The 26,204-nt window shown below is 35.3% G+C and overlaps 1 non-coding gene across 1 annotated transcript; it reads right to left on the reverse strand.

Annotated features, from left to right (window-relative positions):
• Positions 1–15,723: 15,723 nt before the first annotated feature.
• Positions 15,724–15,830, reverse strand: LOC128033601 (small nucleolar RNA R71). Its single transcript, XR_008189571.1, has one exon. It is a non-coding gene; the product is annotated as a small nucleolar RNA R71 (small nucleolar RNA).
• Positions 15,831–26,204: the final 10,374 nt, after the last annotated feature.

A 26,204-nucleotide genomic window follows, 5' to 3' on the forward strand; every position in this document is an offset into this window, starting at 1 on the left:
CTTCTCCTTTCTTGTTCAAAACTGAATATCATTCTTCCTTGACCTTTGGTTGTTCCTTTCTTTTATGGTGTGGATCATTGCATTTTTAGAGTTCCTTCAAGGAGTGGTGGTTTGCAAGTGGTTGAAGTAATCGATCTTGGCTTCCATTCAATCGAGGTAACGAGGGTGCTTGGGTTTGAGTACTCTTAAAAGGGCGTTATACCCTATCGATTATGATCTAACTGTAGGACTTGTTGTTTTAGGTGGGCGTTCGTGGAAACAATACCTTTTAGCAGGTGTGTAATCACACCCTCTTTACTACGAATCGGCAAAAGCTGAAAAGTTGAAACCACAGTAATTGAGACCACATGAACGTACGATCGCTCGTGTAGGAAAACCGAGCCCACGAGACTGGGCGTTGGACTACTGAGGCCTCCATGGGCTTGGACCGTAAAATTATCGAAATACCTCGAAGGGTAAAATTATCGAAATACCCCCGATGGGTAAAATTATCGAAATACCCTCGAAGGGTAAAATTATTGAAATACCCCCGATAGGTAAAATTACTGAAATACCCTCTATGGGTAAAATTATCGAAATACCCTCGATGGGTAAAACTACCGAAATACCCTCGATGGGTAAAATTACCGAAATACCATTAATGGGTAAAACTATCAAAATATTCTCGATGGGTAAAATTATCGAAATGCCCTCGATGGGTAAAATTATCTAAATACCCCCGGTGGGGAAAATTACTGAAATACCCCCAAAGGGTAAAATTACTGAAATACCCCCATAGGGTAAACTGACTGTTATGGCCTTATGCTATGTATGACCGTTTTGCTTTATGATATTCATATGACTATTACTGAGTATGACATATTGCATACACGACATATTGCATGGGGTTGGGATCTTGTATTGTAGGAAGTGATTGATATGTGAGGGTCGCACGGGTCGCATGAGACGACTAAGGACCCATCGATGGATTTTCAGCTGATTATGTGATCAGTAGCTCTACTGCAATATTGGTTAGTGTTGCAACCAGTGCTACATAAGGAGTGTAGGGATGGGTGGGTCGATATAATCCCCACAAGAGTGTGGGGTTGGACAAAAGAAGGAGTGCAGGGTTGGTATGGGTATTTATGCATTGCATATACTGATTCTGATATTGAGATGGGCTTAGGCCCAGATATATGTGATATGTGCCATTTGATATGGGCTCAGGCCCAACCGAGGCTGATGAGGGCTAAGGCCATTTGCCACTATTACCGTATTGGGCTAAGGCCCACACTGATACTGTTACTGTTAAGGGCTCAGGCCTAGACTGATTCTGTTTCTTTAATAAGGGGATTACACACTGAGTTTTCATAAACTCATCCCGTTTTTAACCTTTCAGGTAATCCCCAGTGTTAGATGGTTCGAAGCTGATAGGTGGTTGCGCGCGGAGCAAGATCGAGTTGCCAAGTCATGAAAAACTCCTATGAAAATGCTAGACGCTTGGATCTGAAACGAAACACCCAAAACAATAAAGAATCAGCCAAGAATTGAAACACTTATTAATAGGGATTCTTGGAAGCCAAGAACATGAAATTGAACTTCAAGAAAAGTCTCCAATCAGCCGAATCTGACAAGTAAACACAAAACATAAAAATTAGACTCAACAGATCACGAAACCCCAAATTGAAGTAGAACTAGGTTTTGTGCGGCAAGAAAAAGAAGAATTATGAATCAAGAACGATTCTTAATGCCCAATACTGGTGCCGAACAGATTCTTGAAGATTAAAAGGGCTGGAAATGCAACAAGAGAGATTAAAACAATTTAATCAACGAATCGACACAAGCTGAAAAATTAAAGAGGAATAAACAACAAGAAAATAAAGAAAAGTCCTAAGAAGCCTTGAAATCGAGAAAGATTTTGCAACTCCCTTCAAACGGCGCTAATCTCCCCCTCCAATGTAAGACAATGGCAAGAAGAAGGCTTAAGATGGCTCCCACAATCAAAAAGATTATTAAAACTACTTCCAAAGAAAGCTCAAGAGAAAATTCTTGGAGAAACTCAAAGAGAATTTTCACTCAACAAAAATCTGATTTCAATGTGTAATTCAATGTAATTAAGGGTGGCTGGCCAAGCCATATATAGAGGCCTTTTAACTACTTTCCTAGCCCTACTAGGAAAACTAAAAAAAAAACCTAATTGTTTGACTTTTAAAGGAAAATTTGGCCAAGGCCTTTAAATGGGCCTCTTGGACTGAATATTTACCTAGAATTTAATTCATATAGTCTAAAAATTAAACTAAGTATTTAAAGAATTAAAACTTAACAAATTGGGCCACTTTGACAATTTGGCCTGATTTTCAACTAAGTCTAGTTTGAACTTCTTGATTGGGCTTGGAACATCTTATTGGGCCGTGTCTTCAAGAACTTGGGCTTGTGATCCGTTCTCTCCTGAAATTGGTTCGTTGATGCTCATAACTGAGATCCAATGGGCCTTAGCTGCAAGATTCAGTTTCTTGGACCAAGATTTCCAAGATTTGAAATCTTGATTTTCTAGATTTTTGAAATCGCTCAAAATAACAAAATTGGACCGAGATTCGGTTTCTTGATTTTCTTGAAAACAAGAAAGTGAATCTTGATTTTCTTTTTCCTTTGTATACGCATCTAAGGCCTTGCTAATGAAGTCTTGAATGATTCCATTTAGTTTCATATGCATTTGCCTGGCCTTTGACCTCGTTATTGGGCCTTGTGGTAATTTGAGCCCATCACGTCCTTGAGCTTGAATTGAGCCTTTGTGACTCGTATCATTCCCCCGTTCCTCAAAAAGATTCATCCTCGAATCTAAAAAATCAAATGGAGATAAGTCAACCACATTGAAAGTAGAACTTACATTGTACTCACCAGGTAGATCAATTTTGTATGCATTATCATTGATCCGCTCGAGTACTTGGAAAGGCCCATCGCCTCTTGGATCAAACTTGGTCTTTCAGCAAATTGAATGAGCTTAAGACACAATGAATTCAACAGTAAGACAAAGTAAAATTCGGCTGAATTTAGACATATTAAATAAAAAACAAGGCACATTAATTAGATGTAATAAAACAAGCTTATTTATGCTATGTAATAACTAAAACATATTAAAAGCATGCATGAAACACATTAAACACAAATAATTAAATTTGTCCAGATTTAAACAAATTAATTACTAACACTTATTTAAGCTGAACTAAAATTAATTCTAACACTTACTTGAGTTGAACTAAATTTAATAAACTAACTCATTTAATTTATTCCAGCAAATTAAAAATGCATGAAATTAAATAAAAGCGAATTAAGCTCATTCAGCTAGAATCAGCTAGAATTGAACTCCATGGAGCTGGAACAAGTTAATTCAGCTTGCAAAAGTTTTTGAATGGCGCTTGATGAACTGAACCAAGGGCGTTTTCAGGGTAGGGTCGTATCATCCCCCTTTCTTCGAAACGACTTGTTCTCAAGTCGATGCGTTGGTTCACTCGAACATAGCTCCTCTTACTCGACTTTCCTCGATCGAACGGGACTAATGGCAATTGAGTCCACTGAAAAGAATAGCCATGAGTTAGTAAATAGCAACACAAACAAACTTGATGTCCAATCATAAGCATAACAAAACAAGTATAACGCATGCGAATGGACAGATTTAGATTACCATGCAAACAAGCTAATTTACTTGCTAATGCCTCGTCAAATATTCAAAACAAAGATGGACATGTTTTAAGGCATTCAATCATCTCAAATTGTTTCCACAAACCATGAATAAATCGCGAGTAATAAATCAAATGGTAAACGTAATCGTCACAAGTAGGTATTTGAAAAGGTTCACACAGTTCACAGAGTTGCACAATCATACCATAAATTAATCGACGGACTATAGATTCACTCACACATGCATCATAAAAATTATCAAAAACATTAATCTTTTTATCAACCATCAAAACAGATAGATCATCAATAAATAAAATAGGACAGTCAAACACGTTTCGATCAAAGTGTTCTACAAAAATTGAATCATCAACACGATCTTTGTCACTATCTGAGGAGTACAAAAGTGTTTCAAAAGTTTCAAGCATCTTACCTTTATAAGCCGAAGAATAAAGGTCGATTTTACCTTTTCCATTTAATACAAACCTTCGGTCATCGGGGGCATAGTGTAGTCGAAGCTCTGTTGTTGAGTTAACCTTTGTCAAATGGAACTCAAACTTCATGTACAACCACAAAAAGTGTTTAAGGCACGAATATAAATTGAGAACAAATTTGGCAAATTTCGTTACCTTTTTCAAAAACCAATTATCAAAACAATAGAAAGTATTTACACACAATAGATGATGCTTGATTTTCCAACAAAATATACCAAAACAGATTTCGGGTTTAAAAACTTGATTTTGATTAGTCATGCCGAAGTGTAACAAAGATTTCATTAAACCAATCAAGTTAAACCATGAGGATTTTCGCATACATACCAACATGCATTCAAAACTTTTTTTATTCTCCAAAACAGATTTGCACAAATTCGCAGATTTTACACAAGGCAAATCAAGAGAATAACAACTCACGCTTCCTTTCGTAATGACTTTATCAACCACAATCGAAGAATAACAATTAATCGGATCAAAATGTGGGGATCTTTTAAGAACTAAGTCACCAAAAGTTTTATCAATAATTTTCAAATCTGGACGGGACTCGGTTACTAAAATTTCCTTACCTCGCTTACCTTCGGGCTCATGTAGTGTGATTTCATCTTCAACCTTGCCTATGTTGATCGTATGAAAGCGTCTTTCATCGGAAAGGTATTGAAGTTGAAAGTTATCTTTCGGTCTTTCGGGAACCTGAAAAGTAACAACACAACAAAAATTCATATCTTGGTTAATGGAAACATTCCACACTACCCGTTCCTCGTCTTTTTCTTTTGTTTCTTTTTCTAACTCATTTTCTCTTCTTTCTTCAATTTCTTGTTCACTTTTCTTGTCTGCTTCACATTCCTTTTCACTCTCAATCTCTTTTTGCTCTTTTTCATTCTCTTTTTCTTTTTCGATTTCTTTTTCTGTCTTTCTTTCATTACAAGATAGAGATGTTACAAATGAATTAGAACGAAAAGACTCTCGTTGGGTATGTACGGAATGACTTGCATATGAACAATGATCACCTTTTCGAAATTGATTCTCAGTGGACGAGTTCCTTGGGGCATACGAAGGATTACTTGTGATTTCTTGTTCGTTACCTTAGAAAACTTCACACTAGAAACTTGCTTTGCATCGTCTTAAATTTCTCGTTGAATAGGAATCATGATATGAATCTCTTCTTGAATATTCGTTGGATGTTCATCTTCTTGGCACTCTCATTTTTTCCCTTTCACTTGAATTAAGTTTTGCTCGTTGGGCTCTTTTCTCCACTCGGTCCAATCGCATCTCATTGATAGTAGCACTCAATGTTCGAGTTATGGCATTTATTTGTTTGAGTGCAACAGTCCATTCGTCTAACTGTTGTTGGATCTCTTTAAATTTATCATGGACATCATTATGGTCATCATCAACTTGACTAATTCTATGCATCTTATTTTTTTCTTTTGGAATACCTGCAAAACAAACACTCAACACTCAAAAACAGAACAAAATTAACAAACCTCACCGTTAATCACTCAAAAAGGAAAATCAAATTCTCAAAAAGGTAGAATTCAGTCTTGTGAGTTCTTTAGTAGATTCTATATAAATCAATTAGAAAGTGTATGAACCGTAACTACCAAAGAATCTTAATTACACTAGGAGTCCAAAAAGTGACGAGACACCAATTGATTTGTGTTGCACCGAGGAAGAATTGTGCACACTTTTAAATCATACTAACACAAGAAAAAAGAAGGTGTTAGATAGTGTAAAGGAAGAATAAAAGAAAAACAAATGAAATCCTACAGCTAAGAATCAATAGAAATTGCTGATATTCGAAAACCTGAAAAACTGCGGAGTAACTTGACAACTTCGGTCGAGGTGTTCCCGATCTCCAAAAATCATGAAATTTAAACTGGAATGTCTTTAAATATTTTATTTTTTTTCTGGTAAGTTTCAGCACTAAACTCAACCCGCTGAATATTTTTTTAATTTTTGTTTGATTTCATCCTTTTCTATTTTTTGACTTTTTCCACTGATTTTTTGCGGGAAATATTTTTTAATATTCTATCACAGTGCCAAAAATATGCATATAAAATTTCAGACCAATCGGATAACATTTACCCACTCAAATGAATTTCTTTCCAAAAATTTTTCTGGGTAAAAACTGCTATTTACTGTTTTTAAAAGGAGATCAGTTTAGAAATCAATCAAGAACACCCAAAATCTGATACCAAATTATATGGGGTTGTGCGCGGACCAAGATCGAGTTGCCAATTCATGGAAAACTCCTATGAAAACGCTAGACGCTTGGATCTGAAACGAAACAGAAAATTAAACTTAGAATTAGCAGATCTGAAACGAAACACCCAAAACAATAAAGAATCAACCAAGAATTGAAAAACTTATTAATAGGGATCCTTGGAAGCCAAGAACACGAAATTAAACTTCAGTCGAATCTAACAAGTAAACACAAAAGAGAAAAATTAGACTCAACAGATCACGAAATCCCAAATTGAAGTAGAACTAGGTTTTGTGCGGCAAGAAAAAGAAGAATTATGAATCAAGAACGATTCTTGATGCCCAATACTGGTGCCGAACAGATTCTTGAAGATTGAAAGGGCTGGAAACGAAACAAGAGAGATTAAAAAAATTTAATCAATAAATCGGCACAAGCTGAAAAATTAAAGAGGAATAAACAGCAAGAAAATAAAGAAAAGCCCTAAGAAACCTTGAAATCGAGAAAGATTTCACAACTCCCTTCAAACGGCTCTAATCTCCCCTCCAACATAGGACAATGGCAAGAAGAAGGCTGAAGATGGCTCCCACAATAAAAAATATTGTTAAAACTACTTCTAAAGAAAACTCAAGAGAAAATTCTTTGAGAAACTCGAAGAGAATTTTCACTCAACAAAAATCTGATTTCAATGTGTAATTTAATGTAATTAAGGGTGGCTAGCCAAGCCATATATATAGGCCTCCTAACTACTTTCCTAGCCCTACTAGGAAAACTAAAAGAAAAAAACGTAATTGTTTGACTTTTAAAGGAAAATTCGGCCAAGGCCTTTAAATGGGCCTCTTGGACTGAATATTTACATAGAATTTAATTCATAAAGTCTAAAAATTAAACTAAGTATTTAAAGAATTAAAACTTAACAAATTGGGCCACTTTGACAATTTGGCCTGATTTTCAACTAAGTCTAGTTTGAACTTCTTGATTGGGCTTGGAACATCTTATTGGGCCGTGTCTTCAAGAACTTGTGCTTGTGATCCGTTCTCTCTCAAAATTGGTTCGTTGATGCTCGTAACTGAGATCCAATGCGCCTTAGCTGCAAGATTCGGTTTCTTGGACCAAGATTTCCAAGATTTGAAATCTTGATTTTCTTAATTCTTGAAATCGCTTAAAACAGCAAAATTGGATCAAGATTCAGTTTCTTGATTTTCTTGAAAACAAGAAAGTGAATTTTGATTTTCTTTTTCCTTTGTATACGCATCTATGGCCTTGCTAATGAAGTCTTGAATGATTCCATTTAGTTTCATACGCATTTGCCTGGCCTTTGACCTCATTATTGGGCCTTGTGGTAATTTGAGCCCACCACGTCATTGAGCTCGAATTGGACCTTTGTGACTAGTATCAGAAGCAGTGAGGGACTCGGTGAGGGCCATACAACTGCACTTGTTTTATTTTGTTTTGGTCATTTACTTAAGCAATCTGATTTTGATTTAGGTTGTAATAAGGCCTCTATAATTTCTGGATTTTAAATTTGGGATTTGATGTGATTTATATTTGCTAGGAGTAGAACACGATTTTCCAAAATAATAACTATTTTCTGACACTACGTTTCCACACCTCAATTTTTAAATATCACATTTTTGTAAATCATTTGCTTTAACTTAAGCTTCCACAATAATAAGTTCTGAAGGTAATAAATTTTTAATAAACCTCGATTAAAAATAAACAAACGCAAACTGAGGTTTTATACAAGTTTTAACTGGAAACAAGTTGGAAATTTCAAGAAGGGTTTTTAATGAAAACAGGGTTTTTAATGAAAACATGTTTTTCAAAAAAAACTTCAATGTGACACGCCAGATTCGGGCCTAACTTTTAGGCCGAGTTTGGGGTGTTACAAGTGTTTTAATTTTATTTGACTTAAATGCTATTATGATATTTATCATATCATGTTACGACTAAAATCCAACGACGTTATGATGACTATCGAGCCCCGTTTGATCCTTAGGAATGTATAGGATACAAATGACATGTCATTAATGTTAACACGTTTCAGGTATTGGTCATGAATGTCCTACCGATTGCTGAGTTCTGGTATTTGTTGCGGATACTCGTCTGCTTGTGTAAGCGGCATCGTGAAGCTACATTTCGACGTCAGCTTGTGTGAGCAGACCCATTTATAGTTCCGGTGAGCATCAATGTAAAGGAAAAGGAATAGGATTGTTTTGACCAAATGTTCAGCACACTTTGTGTGAGCTTATCGCGTATCTGATATTATTGTAAGTGGTTCAACGTGCATGTAAAGGGAAGGAACGGTTAGTGTTCCAATTGATTCCATTGTGAAATTATGGAAAGGTATAAATTGTTTATGATCAAAGTATGTATAACCATGTTTATGGGAAGTATGAATTCAAATGTGCTAAGTTCATGAAATCTATCTTACCATGTGATGAATTTGCTAAGTTATGTGATTAATCACTAACTTGTGTTGTTCATGATGCATAGGCTTGTGCCAAGCTATGTTGGATTGATTCATGTCTATTTTATAAGATTTTGCATTGAAATGGTAAGCTATGTTCATGATTTCTGAACATCTAAGCATTATATGCTTACGTTGTTTTTCTTTCCTATATTTTATAGATTATCGAAAGCTCGATCAGTTTGAAAGCTTGTTAGAGACCTATCACACTATACAGAGATTATATCGGTAGGTTTTGATATTTTGGTCATGGTTATGATGGCATGTATAGGTGAACTTGTGTCTAATGGTTAGTTGATATTTATGACAATTAATGTTTCTTTGAATTTGTGGTACTTTTGGTATTTTGGTGCTCTGATGGTTGATGTTAATATTGATAGGTTGATGCAGGTTTTGAATGACCAAAATTTGGTATGTATTGGTATGTTTATATTGTGGCCAAGTTGGGTTATGCTTTGAGGTAGTTATGAGCTATTTGTGTTGGCATAAATATGGTCAAATATGGTAGGTTTCATATAGAAATAAGTTAGTTGTGAATGGTTGATAAACAGAAAAATATGCACAAGTTTAGATAGGTTTGATAAATTGTGATTGAGGTGCCTTTTGGCATATTGGTTGTGTGGATATTTGGTATAGAAATTTGGTTATTTTATGCATGTATTGGACATGATTAAGGGTATTGGTTTTATGTGCAAATGGCTTGTAGGTATGTGCTTGAATTGGGTGAAAGAAATGGCTTGATTTTGGCCTATTTCTTGTCCACATGCCTAAGACATGGGCGTGTCTCTCAACCGTGTGTGACACACAGCCAAGCGACACGACCATGTGTCCCATGTAGATTTTAAAGGGTTACAAGTCAGGTAGTTACACGGCCTAGCACATGGGTGTGTGAGACCATTTCGAGAGTTACACAGCCTGGCACACAAGCGTGTGGCTTGGCCGTGTCACCCAAGTCAGAGAGTTACACGAGCACAGACACGATTTGGGACACGGCTATATGTGTCCCTATTTTGAATGTTACACGACCTAAGACACAAGCGTGTGTCTCAGCCGTGTGAGGAACACAGCCTGGCCACACGGCTGTGTAACCCCTACAGTGTGAATTTTTCTAGCTTTTTCCTTAAGGTTTCATATGTTTTCGATTTAGTCCCGAATCGTTTCTAAAGTGTTTTTAAGGCCTCGAGGTTCGAACAAGGGATGATATGCATGTGTTTTAATGGATTATGCTATGATTTATGAAATGTTTGGAAAATAATGATTCAAGTTACGTTTTTACGGTAATGATTCGTAATCTCATTCTAGCGACGGATATGGGTTAGGGGTGTTACATTTAATGGTATCAGAGCTACAGTTTAGTCAATTCTCAGACTGAACATTGTTTGTATGAGTCTAGAAATACATGCCATTATATAACCTGAGATAGTGTGATAACTCTTGACTCATTTTGAATTATGCTTTCGTATAAAAATAAGTTAGTTGGGAATGGTTGATGAATAGACAAATATGCACAAGTTTAGATAGGTTTGATAAATTGTGATTGAGGTGCCTTTTGGCATATTGGTTGTATGATATTTGGTATAGAAATTTTTTTATTTTATGCATGTATTGGACATGATTTAGGGTCTTGGTTTTATGTACAAATGGCTTGTAGGTATGTGCTTGAATTGGGTGAAATAAATTGCTTGATTTTGGCCTATTTCTTGCCCACACGGCCTAATACATCGGTATGTCTCTCAACCGTGTGTTTCACACGGCCAGGCAACACGACCGTCTGTCCCATGTAGATTTTAAAGGGTTGCAAGTCAGGTAGATACACGGCCTATCACAAGGGCATGTGAGGCCATTTTGAGAGTTACACAGCCTGGCACACGGGCGTGTAGCTTGGCCATGTGACCCAATTCAGAGAGTTACACGAGCTGGGACACGGCCATGTGTCCCTATGTCAAATGTTACATGGCCTAAGACACGGGCTTGTGTCTCAGCCGCGTGAGGCACACAGCTTGGCCACATGGCCGTGTGACCGCTATAGTGTGAATTTTTCTAACTTTTTCCTTAAGGTTTCATATGTTTTTTATTTAGCCCAGAATGCTTTATAATGTGTTTTTAAGGACTCAAGGCCTCGAACAAGGGACGATATGCATGTATTTGAATGGATTCTGATATGATTTATGAAATGTTTGGAAATGGATTATTTTAAGTTACATTTTTATGGTAATGCTCTGTAACCCTATTTTAGTGATCGATATGGGTTAGGGGTGTTACAAAAATGCTCTGATTCAGGTGAACACGAGATCTGGTATATAGACTTAAAGAAGTAAGATTTGCAGAGTGGTATTCACCCAAATGCATTTTGGCATACAATGTAGGCAGACTCCAAAAAGAATACAAGAGAATAAAGGCTCCATGTCAGATTACTAGAGTTAGATGACTGAGAATTGTGGCTAGTAAAATAAATTTAGGAAATGAGTTCGTTGGAGGTATGGTGCACCCTATAACTATGGTTTCGCGCCAGTTAAGTTACAAGGAAGCTATTTAGAAACTAACCAAATGTAAACCAAAATGGTTGAAAGAGAAAAGAAACACTCGATTAAGTTTCTAGGAGTTGTGGACCTTAATGAGACAATTCAGTAAAAAGGAGACACTTGTCAAGTTTCAATAGGGCTATGGGTTATAATAATAGATACGGTGAATAGGATAAGAAAGCCCTTCTCCTCTCTTTTCTAAATATTACTATTTGGAGGTTAAAGGAACAAGAAAGGGATTTCGTCTTGCTAGGGTTAGAATCCTAGAATTTTGCCAGCGATTTATCCACCACAAGGTATGATGATGACTCTTTATGTTAAGAAAATGTAGATCTGTGGGAGTATTTGGAAAAGATAGGGTTAAATGGGTGTTAATGTAAATCTTTTATTTTTACAAGGCAACGGTCACTACAGTCTCTAAGAGGACCTTAGATATGGATCCCAAGCTGCTAAACATCCTTGTCAGGTGAGTCTCTAAACTGACTTTTGCATGCATAATATGCCTTTTAGAAACCTCTATGCTAAGCGACCAATTCATGCAATTGAAACTAGTAAAGAGTGATGTGATGACTTTGATTGGAAAGTAAGATTTGTGATCCTACATGTAGGAATTGTATGAAGTTTTATGGTCTACGTACAGGGCATGAGTCTAAAAGATTATGTTATGCATATGAGTCTAAAAGCATGAATATGTCTATCATGAGCAAGTCATTGTATAATGAGTCTATGCATGGTGAGTCTGAGGCTGTCTCTAGAGTCAACTAAAGGGGTCCATTGATTCTTAAAACATAAATCTCTAAAAGGACTAGCCCATGGCCATGACACCTGATAACTTTTTAAAAGAGTTATATTTCATGCCTCTAGATCTAGCTAATTGTCTATACTTAGGTACATTTAGTTACATTTTAGGATATTCCATTAGTATTTTTCTTGTTTAGCATTACATTAGGAGCTTGGATTGTACTTAAATGTTAGTTATTTTTAAATTGCTTGTGGAAGGGTTCTGTGTGGTGGTGTTGGCAAGTACTGGATGAGGAACAAGAACTAAAGGAGTGAAGGTTTACCGGGGAAAAGGGTTGGACAGTTTGTCAACACGAATGTCGTGGCAATGCTAGGAAGATGTCCAGTTAGCACTCAAAGTGTACCGGTCTTAGGCCCAGTTGAACTTGTACCAGATATATCTACTTGAAAAAGAGGAAAAAAAAATCATAGGCTGCTGAATTTACCCTAGGGAAAACAATTATAAAATCCAAATGAGGAAACCCTAAAGGGGGAGGAAAAACAAAAGTGAAAAAAGGGAGATCCTTAGACAAAAAAATAGAGGGTGGCAGTTGAGTAGAGACGGGAAGGAAGGTAGTCCCTCTCAGCCACCACAAGACACTACATTGCTGGAGTGTGGACTGGATAAGTGAAAGCTATCTTCTCGAAGTTCTTTCGTTATTTCTTGATTACTTTTTATGAATTGATTTGACGAAAATGATGTTAAATGATACATTAGATTTGAATTTTAATGGCCAACCCATGAGCTAAATCTCATAGGGGTGGGATTACTTTATTAAACTCTTATTTTCTTTAATGACTAAAGCGTAGATTTGCTTTAATAAACTATTTCATTCAATGGGTTTTTTTTTTTATAAAATTTCATGTTTGCAAACTCTAGACATCGATGGATGTACAGCATGTTCATTAAATTAATCTAATTCTGATAAGGTTAGGTTAATGAGATTGACATTGAATGATATGAGCAAGTATTCAACTAAATACTTGTAACAGCCTCTAGACATAGAGCAGCGTTCATACGGAAAGAAAACAAAATAGTTCAGGGTACCGTCATAAACGAAAAAATATATAGGATTTTTCCTATGTAATTTATTGCTTTTTTACTTAAATCCATTGTTAAAACTAAGTAATTGTTTAATAAATAAATAAAATATGTGAAAATATGAAATTAGAACATATAAATTATTAAAATGTGATTTTATACTGTATTATATAGTTTTCATGTAATAAATGACTTATTTTATATTAATTTGAAAATATTATATTTTTTAAGACATAAAGTGGGCCATGCATGATTAAATTAACTAATAATATATAAAATTATACTTAATAATTCATTTTAAAATATTTCATTAATAATTTGGGTTTTAATTAATTGATTAAATTGGATAAATTTTATTCTTTGGTCTTCTAACTTGTTGATTTGTTCTGGATATGTCTGATAGCTTTGCTAGATTACAAAACCGTCCAAATTGGAGACCAAGTCAACCCAACATTCGGCTACACATGGCTGTCCATTTAAACCATTGTTTGGTTAAATTACACAAGGTCCTTGTAGTGTTGAAGAAATTAGAGATTTGCCCGAAGATTTACGATTGACCGAGTCTCAGTCCTGAGTTGTGTGGCATCCAAAATTGCTTAAAAATCAATCAAAAAATATGTCAAAAGCCACTAAGCATGGCCGGCCACAATTTTAGGAGATTTGAAGAGGTTAACATCCACTATTTTTAGCCAATTATCCCCCTCTCCTCACTTATAAATAAGACCCTCTCATTCCTTCATTCATCATCCCTCAAGCATCCCTCAATCATTCCTCATTCATTCTCATCATTCATCATTCTTTGTTTTCTCCAAATTCTCTTAGCCTTTTTCATTCCCACGCCTAGCATCATCTCTTCATAGAGATTTTAGCAATTAATCTTCTTAAAGACCCTTGGTTGGCCACCTTGGAAAGCCATCAGCAAAGGAGCAAAGCAAAGAAACGAAGGAGTCTCGTCAGTCAGAGTCTTGGGTGACAGCCACTTTGAATTGGGTTTAATCTTCCTTTTCTTTAATTTAATATAAAGATGTTTTCTATGTGTTCTTTGTTCTTGTTTACAACAATGTTAGCTGAATTTTATTTAAGCTAGGATGATTGCTTTGATTAAATAATATTTATTTGATTCATGCTTATAATGTTTGTGCCTCAATCGATCATGTTTTCAATTAAAATCAAGTCTGTATTTCTTTCATACGTGATTGAAATGCACCTAAATTAGCTGAGCGATCCTAACCAGACGACGGCTAATGGACATATAATTGAAATGTGCATGCCCAATTTAGATCGTGGCCCGATTAAATTACAGGTTGCATAACAACTCTGACCAAGCTCTGTTATCTGCATAGTTTTTAGATTTGTATGATTAAATTGTTTCAAACCTGACACGTCCCTATTACCTCACCCGAATGCTAAGAAACCTTTAGTAAATAAGAATCAATAAAATACGTATTTACTAAGTAAAGGATTCTGAAAGGACCTAATGTAGTTTCCAAACTCATGAAAGATCAAGTTGCCATGAAATGTTTTTCTGAATGTTTTTAAGCATGTTTATAATAAATTGAGTTTAATTAAAGCAATTGTCCTAGTTTATTTATGTTATAATTGTTGCAAATTTGTGTTTAATTTTACTAAAATCTATTTCATTCATATAGTTTGCTTACTTAGGATTATTTGCTTTAGGGATCATTGCATTTAGTTTAATATATTTTAATCACCACTTCTCAACTATATTGTGTTTTTATTTACCAAATTGTTAATATAATTTTACAAATTAAGTGACTTAGTACAAATGCAATCCCTGTGGAGGCGATAACTTGATACTTACTTATTACTTGATAACGACTGTGTACACTTGCACAAACCTACACGTTACAAGTTTTTGACACCATTGCCGGGGATTGTCAACTGTTGCCATAGTTATTTTTTTCGTGAAATTATTTATTTTCAATTTGATTTATTTCTAACATTACTAACTTATTCTTTTTAATTTTTGTGATTTTCATTTCAGGTGTTTATGAGCATAGATCGAATTAACGATTTACTCCCTGTAGACCCTGAAATTGAGCGAACTTTCAGAAAATGAAGACTTGAATGAACAACTCAAAGACAAGTCGAGATGGACCTTGGAAATTAGAATCAAGACCAAGGTAATGAAGCCGATCATGTATGAAATCCTATCCTCATTTCCGATGATGGGGATCGATGTATCAGACAATATGCTGTGCCACTTTTTAGTGAGTTAAACCCAGGAATTAGAAGGCTAGATATTGAGCCAACCCAGTTTGAATTGAAACCAGTGATGTTTCAAATGCTACAAACGGTGGGCCAATTTAGTGGTATGCCCACGGAAGATCCACATCTCCACCTTCGATTGTTTATGGAGGTGAGTGATTCATTCAGGTAGCCAATTTAGCTGAAGAGGCACTAAGGTTGAAGTTGTTTTTGTACTCGTTGCGAGATCAAGCATGAGCATGGCTGAATTCTTTTCCACCAATTCCATATGTACCTGGCAAGAATTAGTAGAGAGATTTATGGTTAACTATTTCCCACCTATCAAAAACGCTAAGTTAAGGAACAAGATCACAACTTTCCAACAATTGGATGACGAGTCTTTGTATGAGGCTTGGGAGCGATTCAAGGAGTTACTTCGTAAGTGTCCTCATCATGGGATTCCTTATTGTATCCAGTTGGAGACATTCTATAATGGTCTCAGTTCACATACAAGATTTATGGTAGATGCTTCCGTGAATGGTGCAATTTTGTCTAAGTCTTATAATGAGGCTTATAAGATCATCAAGAGGATTGCGAGTAATAACTATCAATGGCCAACAAATCGAACAGATTTAGGAAGAAGTGTAGCCGAAATTCATGAAGTTGACGCCCTAACTTCGTTATTGTCTATTTCCTCTATGATAAAACAGTTAACTGCTAATAGTACTAATAATTCTGTAGCTCAACCAGTAAGTCTGTTTGAAGTAGTTTCATGTGTGTATTGTAGGGAAGGTCATTCTTTTGAGAATTGTCCATCAAATCCCAAGTCAGTGTACTATGTGGGGAACCAACACCAAAATAGGATTGGACAAGGACCCGAGTCCAACTTCTACAATCCTTTATGGCGTAATCATCCTAACTTTTCTTGGAGCAACCAAGGAAATAGACCGAAGAACAACTTATTGCAGCAAACACCCAACTAATCTCAGGGGTTTAATCAGTAAGCTCCAAAACCACCTCAAGTTGAGGCATCAAACAGTTTAGAGAACTTTTTGAAAGTGTACATGGAAAAGAATAACGCTTTGATCCAAAGCCAAGCAGCAACACTGAAAAATTTGGAAAACCAAATGGGCCAGTTAGCTACAGAGCTACGTAATAGACCGCACAGAACCTTGCCGAACGATACTGAGAATCCAAGAAATTTGGGTAAAGAATATATCAAGGCAGTGGCATTGTGAAGTGGGAAAACTCTAAAACCTCGATTGATTGATGTCGAAGATAAGCCCGTTGAGAAAATTTAACCAGCTGTTGAAGTTCCTACACCAAGAGAATCAGAATCTATAAAGTTTGACAAGACAAGGAAGTGTCGATCATCCTTGGGAGACCTTTCTTAGCAACGGGAAGAACGTTAATTGATGTGCAAAAAGGAGAACTCACTATACGAGTTCAAAACGATGAGGTAACCGTTAACATTCTTAAAGCGATGAAATTTCTCGATCCAACGGAGGAGTGTTCAATTATGGAAGAGATAGAAACCTTGGTTTCTATGGAAAGCAATTTTGAAGAAGATCCATTGGAGAAAGCCTTAGATCTTAACCCTTTGGAGGATGAAGAAGGTGAAGAAAACATGGCTTTGATGGAAGCCAATCTGGGAAATTTTATTCAATCCACACAGTTTGAACTGTTGGAGTTGGAAGTCAGAGAATTTGTGCAACCCAAGTTGTCAATTGAAGAACCACCTAAACTCGAACTAAAGGTACTTCTTTCCCAGTTGAAATATGTTTATTTAGGTGATTGTTCTACTTTTCCTGTGATTATTTCAGCAGAATTGACGAAAGATCAAAAGGAGCAACTAATTGCTGTTCTAAAGAAATTTAAGAAAGCAATTGGTTGGACCATAGCTGATATTCAAGGTATAAGCCCTTCTTTTTGAATGCATAAAATCATTTTAGAAGAAGGTTAAAGAGCTCGAATTGATGGGTAAAGGAGGCTTAATCTTATTATGAAAAAAGTTTTGAGAAAGGAAGTGATCAAATGGTTAGATGCAGGAATCATCTATCCTATTTCAGATAGTTCGTGGGTAAGTCCGGTGTAGTGTGTACCAAAGAAAGGTGGAATCACAATTGTTGAAAATGAGCGTAACAAGTTAATTCCAACAAGTATTGTTACCGGTTGGAGAATTTGGATTGATTACAGAAAGTTGAACAAAGCTACTCGAGAGGACCATTTTCCATTGCCTTTTATGGATCAGATGTTAGATCGACTGGCAGGTAATGAATTCTATTATTTTTTAGATGGCTATTCAAGATATAACCAAATAGTTGTAGCCCCGGAGGACCAACATAAAACAACCTTTACTTGTTCATACGGTACGTTTTCTTTTAGCTGAATGCCTTTTGGTTTATGCAATGCACTTGCAACTTTTCAACGATGCATGATGGCAATATATTTTGATATGGTTGAAAATTTTGTTGAGGATTTCATGGATGATTTTTTTGTTTTTGGTAACACTTATGATATCTGTTTGAGTAATTTGGCTAAGGTACTGAAGAGATGCGAAGAGACAAATCTTATCCTTAATTGGGAAAAATGTAATTTTATGGTCAAGGAAGGGATTGTCTTAGGTCATAAGATCTCAAAAAAAAATTGAAGTCGATAAAGCAAAGGTGGACATAATTGAAAGATTACCAGCCCCAATGAATGTGAAAAGAGTCAGAAGTTTCTTAGGCCATATCGGTTTTTATCGAAGGTTTATCAAAGATTTCTCGAAAATTTCTAAACCATTGTGTTTGTTTATAAAGAAAGATACAGTGTTCGATTTCAACAAAACATGTTTGGAAGCTTTTGAAGATCTAAAGAAGCGATTAATCTCAACCACAATAATCATTACACCTGATTGGAACTCACCTTTTGAGTTGATGTGTGATGCATGTAACTATGCCGTTGGAGTTGTGATGGGTCAAAGAAGAAATAAAGTGTTTCACCCTATTTACTATGCAAGTAAAACTTTGACGGGAGCCCAATGCAATTATACGGTAACCGAAAAGGAACTATTTGCTATGGTTTTTTCTTTTGACAAATTCCGCTCATATCTTATAGGTACCAAAATTATAGTATTTACTGACCATGCGGCCATTAAATACTTGCTCACGAAGAAAGATGTAAAACCAAGGCTAATTCGTTTGATACTTTTACTCCAAGAATTTGACCTTGAGATCCAAGACATAAAATGTGTCGAAAATCAAATAGTTGATTATCTGTCGAGGTTGGAGCAAGATGAGGTAACTAAGTCATATGTGCCTATCAATGAGAATTTCCCATATGAACACTTATTTGAGGTAAATCGAATTCATGAAATACCCTGGTTTGCTGATTTTGCTAATTATCTTGCATGTTGAATAATTCCTCGAAAAATGACATACCAACAAAGGAAAAAATTCCTTCATGATAGCCGGTATTATCTTTGGGAGTATCCGTTTTTGTTTAAATAATGTGTAGATAATATAATCCAAAAGTGTGTAGCTGAAAGCAGGATTGCTGAGATCTTGTATCATTGCCATTCATCTCCAAGTGGAGGACAATTTGGTGGTTCACGTACTGCAGCAAAGATTTTGCAAACAAGATTCTTTTGGCCTACACTATTTAAAGATACTTATGCTTATGTGAAGAATTGTGATAAATGCCAAACGACTGGAAATATATCAAAGAGGAATGAAATGCCCTTGATAAACATTTTGGAGATTTAATTGTTTGACATTTGGGGCATTGACTTCTTAGGCCCATTCCCTTCTTCGTATGGGAACAAATACATCTTAGTTTTTGTGGACTATGTATCCAAGTGGGTTGAAGTTGAAGCATACCCTACAAATGATGCTAAGGTAGTCATGTGATTCCTACATAAGCATGTGTTTACACTATTTGGGACACCAAGAGCCATTATTAGTGATGAAGGTTCTCACTTTTGAACAAATGGCTTAAGTGGTTGCTTGACAAATATGATGTGAAGCACAAGATTGCTATTCTCTATCACCCCTAGTCTAATGGGCAAGTTGAAAGAGTGAATCGCGAAATCAAAGGTATCCTTGAAAAGGTAGTATGCCCTAGCAGAAAAGTTTGGTCTCGAAGGCTCGATGATGCATTATGGGCCTATCGAATAGCATTTAAGACTCTGTTAGGAATGACTCCTTATCGATTAGTCTTTGGAAAGGCATTTCATTTGCCATTAAAGTTGGAGAATAAAGCTCATTAGGCTTTGAAGCAGTTGAACTTTGATCTTAAGCAAGCCGGTGAGAGAAGGATGTTACAACTTGATGAGTTGGAAGAGCTAAGGTTGTTTTCCTATGAGAATGCCAAAATGTGTAAAGAAAGATCAAAGAGATGGCATGATAATCATATATAACCTCGCGAGTTTAAAGAGGGTTAGAAGTTTTTATTCTTTAATTCAAGGTTGAAGTTATTTCTTGGGAAGCTTAAATCCTAATGGAAAGAACCTAATACCATCTACCGAGTTTATCCTTATTGAGCTATTGAATTATACAACAATTACGGAGGTACATTTAAAGTTAATGGTCAACATCTCAAACACTACTAGGATGGTGAAGTTGAGCGAGTTGAATCCTCGCTCAAATTAATAGACCTTTAATTTTTCATGAACTCATTTTGTAAATAAATAAATAATTAGAACTTATTTTCTTAACTTATTACATATAACTAATTCTATCTAAGGAGATTGGAACTTAAGCGGAACCGCTATGACCCCTCCAACCTTTCCTAGGAATTAATTTAATGTAATTTGTTAAGAAGAAATTTTCTAATTAAGACTTAAATTTTTTTTTTAAATTTCATTTGTTCTGTTTAAATTTTAAATTTTTATGTTAATAAAGGGGGTCAAATTTGGCCCAAGTACTAATTAATTTTTTTAGTAAGATATAGTCTGAGTTTAAAGCCCAAGACAGCAAAAAGGAGAGAAAAATCCATGCCTTGCCGTCACACCCATTGCTTGCCGCCCAAGTAACACTAGTGTAGCTAATTTTTTGGTACATGTTGCCCTAATTGTTCCTATATAAACCCCTTTCCATTATATTAATCTTCATATCCCTCAAAGCAATTTTCTTACACCCTAAAAATCCCTAAATCTCCCTTTTGTGCTGTTAACCTCAAATCTCAAAAGAAACCCTAGTTCTCTTCCCTTTTTGCCAAAATTCCCTTTTGCTGTCGCAAGATTTTTGCCGTAGCAAGTTCTACCCACTTTTCCAATTTCTCTTTTCTCTTTTGTGCAAAAACTTTGCCGAATTTTCGATAAAAGATACCATGTCTCGCAAAAAAACCAGATCTTCAAAGACTGCTCCTGAAAACCCAATTTTGATCGATGAAGAAGTGAAAGAGAGATTTGATTCAATCTTCAAGCATCAACCTATGATGCCGGAAAAAAGGTTTTGAGTTGAAGAGTAATGATTTGATAGTTGTTCCTATACCGATTAGAAAGAAAATCAATGCTCTCAAGTGGGAACGATTTTGTAATGCTCGTTCACTTCCCGATGATGAACTAGCTCAAGAATTCTATGCTAGTTTGACTATGAAAGATGCTACTAAAGTCATCGTTAGAAAGAAAAAGGTACCTCTTACTTCTAAGTCCATCAATGATTTGTTTAATTTACCTGATGTTGAAGAAGATGAGTACTACCCTATGATGAACAATATCAATTTGGATTTTCTTCAACAAGTGCTTGATGTTGTGACAAATCTGGGATCCCAATGGATTATAAGAAAGTATGGGAGTCATTATTGTCAAAGAGAATAATTAAAACGAGTAACAAAGGTATGGTTTTATTTCGTTCACTATAGTTTTATGCCTATCTCACATAGTTCCACCATCTCGATGGAACGAATGCTTTTGTTATATGCAATTTTGACAGAAAAGTCCATTAATGTTGGGAAAATTATCCTCAAGGAGATTCATGATTGTGCTAAAAAGAAGGCAGGAAGTGCTTATTTCCCATCATTAATCAGTTCACTTTGCTTAAAGGCTCGTGTTAAAAAACAAGCAAATCTGAAGGGGCGATATGTTGAAGGATGCATTACAAATTATGATCTTAAATGATTAGTAGAGAGGGTGCATGAACTGAATCAAGGCGAGCAAGAAGAGCCAACTGAGCCGAATATAGAGGAGTCAACAAATGGAACTGAAACTGAAGCTAATTCAGTCACAGACACTGAAGAGGAAGAATCTAACAAGGACCCGGACATTCCTGAACCAAGGGTTGAGCTAGAAGAAGAACCAGTCAAGCTAAGTGTTGAACCTGAATATACAACTCCCATGCCGACTTCTGCAAGTACTTTAAGAAAATCGAAGTTGTCAATTTTGATGGATATGTGTAAGTTCATGCACAATCAACAACAAACTTACTGGAAATATGCAAAAATTAGAGATGACTCAATTTGAAATACTTTTAAGAATATCTCTAATATTTTTTTCCTAAGTTCCCAGATGCTATCTTTGAGACATAGACGGAAGATACTAATGATACAAGCAGAGATGGAGCTAAAGAAGATAAGAGGAATAAGTCAGAAAAATAAAAGGAGGGATTCTTGTCCTATTATTTATTTAATTATTTTTTAGGTCTTTAGGAATTTATTTTTTTCGTAATTAGGATTTAATTTCTGTAGAATAAAACATAGCAAGCATGAACAAACTTAACACTTCTTTAGAAAGAATAAGACTTAGTGATGTTGTAATGGGAATGAACATGACTAAGATTGGGTTATTAGGGAAGACTTGGTATTTAAGCAGTCTGAATGACTCACCTCTCTTTCTTTACAACCCTACCTGGTGTTCAGTTTTCATTCATTACTTTGTTCTTGCAATGAGGACATTGCTTCTTTTTAAAGGGGGTAAGGCAAATAAAATGCTCAAACTTTTAATTTTTTTTCAAGTATTCTTCTATTATTTCTTTCATAAGTATGTTTTAATAAATGAATGTTTAGAGATATTTTTTTGTTACTGGGATAGTTTGTATGCAAGTATGAATGATGATTTTATCTAAGTGAAAGTATGTTATCATGAAGAATGGAATGCTTGTATGATCTTAGCTTTAGTAATGTTTGCCATGAAAACTTAGTTTCTTTTGAGATTAGACATGCATGAAGGTTTATATCTTTAAAATTGACTTAATAACTTTCTTGAGGCAAAATCTTAGGGGACATAAAAATCTAAAATGATATAGGCACTATTTCTTTGGACCGTTTGAGCCTTTTCAAGCCAACCCTATGATATTAGACCCTTGAAACTGTAATTTTGAGCTTAAAGGCCTATTTTTGAAATGAACCTACATTATAAGCCAGTTACCATCTTTTTAAAATTATTCTAATTTTGTCCACCTATCTTAACTAAAGTTGTCTTGGGAATCAACATTTGAGGAAATTTTCATAAAGATGTATGTGCTCATGCTAAAAAAAAGTGAAGAAAAGTTCGCTCAGTCTTCGAACAAGGAAAAATGTATGAGTTTGAGTTCAAAATAAGATTGGGGGTGTTCCAAAGGTTCACTTAAAGAAAAAGGTTGTATTACGAGAAAACCAAGACAAAGTTAAAGGTTAAGATTTTTAAAACCGACCATTACAACCTTATAAAAAAACCTATTGATTTGATGATTGTGTCACCTACATTAGTGGAGAGGAAGTCCTAAGTTCAGCATATGAAGATCATAAATAAGCCTTGTGATTGTTTGCTTGATTGATAGGAAATTATGTTGACTGAAGAATGTTATCTATGGCTGAGACATACATGCAAATTATGATTCATGTTGGCATATTTTGAAGCTTAGTATAATCTTAAGGAATGTTTGCATATGAATTACTTGTTAATAAAGAAGATCGATAAGCATGAAGTTATTAATGCATGATTATGGGACAAAGATTGATGCTACTTACATAATTAGCAATTTTGCCTTAGCAAGACCTTTTGTTGTGCATAAACATTACTTGGGACGAGCAATGATTTAAGTTTGGGGTGTGTAAACGAAAAAATATATAGGATTTTTCCTATGTAATTTATCACTTTTTTTACTTAAATATGTTGTTAAAACTAAGTAATTGTTTAATAAATTAATGAAATATATGAAAATGTGAAATTAGGACATAGAAATTATTAAAATGTGATTTTATGCTTTATTATATAGTTTTCATGCAATAAATGGCTTATTTTATATTAATTTGAATATATTATATTTTTTAAGACATAAAGTGAGCCATGGATGATTAAATTAAATAATAAAATATAAAATTATATTTAATAGTTCATTTTAAAATATTTCATTACTAATTTGGGTTTTAATTAATTAATTAAATTGGATAAATTTTATTCTTCGGTCCTCTAACTTGTTGATTTGTTCTGGATAGGTCTGATAGCTTTGTTGGATTACAAAACAGTCCAAATTGGAAACCAAGTCAACCCAATATTCAGCTACACATGGCTGTCCATTTAAACCATTCTTTGGTTTAAATACACGAGGTCCTTATAGTGTTGCAAAAATTAGAGATTTACCCGAAGATTTACGATTAACCGAGTCTCAGTCCTGAGTTGTGTGGCATCCAAAATTGCTTAAAAATCAAATCAAAAGTAACTAAGCATGGTCGACCAAAATTTGAGGAGATTTGAAAAGGCTAACATCCACTATTTTTAGCAAATTATCCCCCTCTCCTCACCTATAAATAAGACCCTCTCATCCGTCATTCATCATCCCTCAAGCATCCCTCAATCATTCTCATCATTCATCATTCTCTCTTTTCTCCAAATTCTCTTAGCATTTTCCATTCCCACGCCTAGCATCATCTCTCCATAGAGATTTTAGCAATTAAGCCTCTAAAAGAACCCTTGGTCAGCCACCTTGGAGAGTCATCAGTAAAGGAGCAAAGAAAAGGAACGAAAGAGCCTCGTCAGACAGAGTCCTGGATGACAGCCACTCTGAATTGGGTTTAATCTTCCTTTTCCTTAATTTAATATAAAGATGTTTGCTATGTGCTCTTTGTTCTTGTTTACAATAATGTTAGCTTAATTTTATTTAAGCTAGGATGATTGCTTTGATTAAATAATATTATTTGATTCATGTTTATAATGTTTTTGCCTTAATCGATCATGTTTTCAATTGAAATCAAGTTTGTACTTCGTTCATATGTGATTAAAATGCACCTGAATTAACTGAGTGATCCTGACCAGACGACGGCTAATGGACATATAATTGAAATGTGCATGCTCAATTTAGATCCTGACCCGATTAAATTAGAGGTTGCATAACAACTCTGACCAAGCTCTGTTATCTGCACTGTTTTTAGATTTGTGTGATTAAATTGTTTCAAACCTGACACGTCCCTGTTACCTCACACGAATGTTAAGAAACCCTTAGTAAATAAGAATCAGCAAAATGCCTATTTACTAAGTAAAGGATTCGGAAAGGACCTAATGTGGTTTCCAAACTCATGAAAGATCGAGTTGCCGTGGAATGTTTTTCCGAATGTTATTAAGCATGTTGATAATAAATTGAGTTTAATTAAAGTAATTGTCCTAGTTTATTTATGTTATAACTGCTGTAAATTGTGTTTAATTTTACGAAAATCTATTTCATTCATATAGTTTGCGTACTTAGGATTATTTCTTGTCCACATGGCCTATATGTCATTAATATAGTTTGCATATAGTTTGCATACTTAGGATTAGCTCGATCGATTTGGAAGCTTATTAGAGACCTATCACACTATCCAAAGATTATATCGGTAGGTTTTGATATTATGGTCATGGTTATGATGGCATGTATAGGTGAACTTGTGTCTAATGGTTAGTTGATATTTATGACAATTAATGTTTCTTTGAATTTGTGGTACTTATGGTATTTTGATGCCTTGATGGTTTATGTGAATATGGATAGGTTGATGCAGGTTTTGAATGACCAAAGTTTGGTATGTATTGGTATGTTTATAATGTGGCCAAGTTGGGTTATGCTTTGAGGTAGTTATGAGCTATTTGTGTTGGCATAAATATGGTCAAATATGGTAGGTTTCATATAGAAATAAGCTAGTTGTGATTGGTTGATAAACAGAAAAATATGCACAAGTTTAGATAGGTTTGATAAATTGTGATTGAGGTGTCTTTTGGCATATTGGTTGTGTGGATATTTTGTATAGAGATTTGTTTATTTTATGCATTTATTGGACATGATTAAGGGTCTTGGTTTTATGTGCGAATGGCTTGTAGGTATGTGCTTGAATTGGGTGAAAGAAATGGCTTGATTTTGGCCTATTTCTTGTCCACACAGCCTAAGACACGGGCGTGTCTCTCTACCGTGTGTGACACACGGCCAGGAGACACGACCATGTGTCCCATGTAGATTTTAAAGGGTTGTAAGTCAGGCAGTTACACGGCCTAGCACATGGGCATGTGAGGCCATTCCGAGAGTTACACAGCCTGGCATACAGGCGTGTGGCTTGGCCGTGTCACCCAAGTCAGAGAGTTCCACGGGCACAGGCACGGGTTGGGACACAGCTATGTGTCCCTATTTTGAATGTTACATGACCTAAGACACGAGCGTGTGTCTCAGCCGTGTGAGGAACACAGCTTGGCCACACGCCTATGTGACCCCTACAGTGTGAATTTCTCTAGCTTTTTCCTTAAGGTTTCATATGTTTTCGATTTAATCCCGAATCATTTCTAAAGTATTTTTAATTCTTCTAGGGCTCGAACAAGGAATGATATGCATGTGTTTGAATGGATTATGCTATGATTTATGAAATGTTTGGAAATGAATGATTTCAAGTTACATTTTTACGGTAATGATTCATAATCTCA

Source organism: Gossypium raimondii, chromosome 1 (genome assembly GCF_025698545.1).
Source record: "Gossypium raimondii isolate GPD5lz chromosome 1, ASM2569854v1, whole genome shotgun sequence".
NCBI classification, from domain to species: Eukaryota; Viridiplantae; Streptophyta; class Magnoliopsida; order Malvales; family Malvaceae; genus Gossypium; species Gossypium raimondii.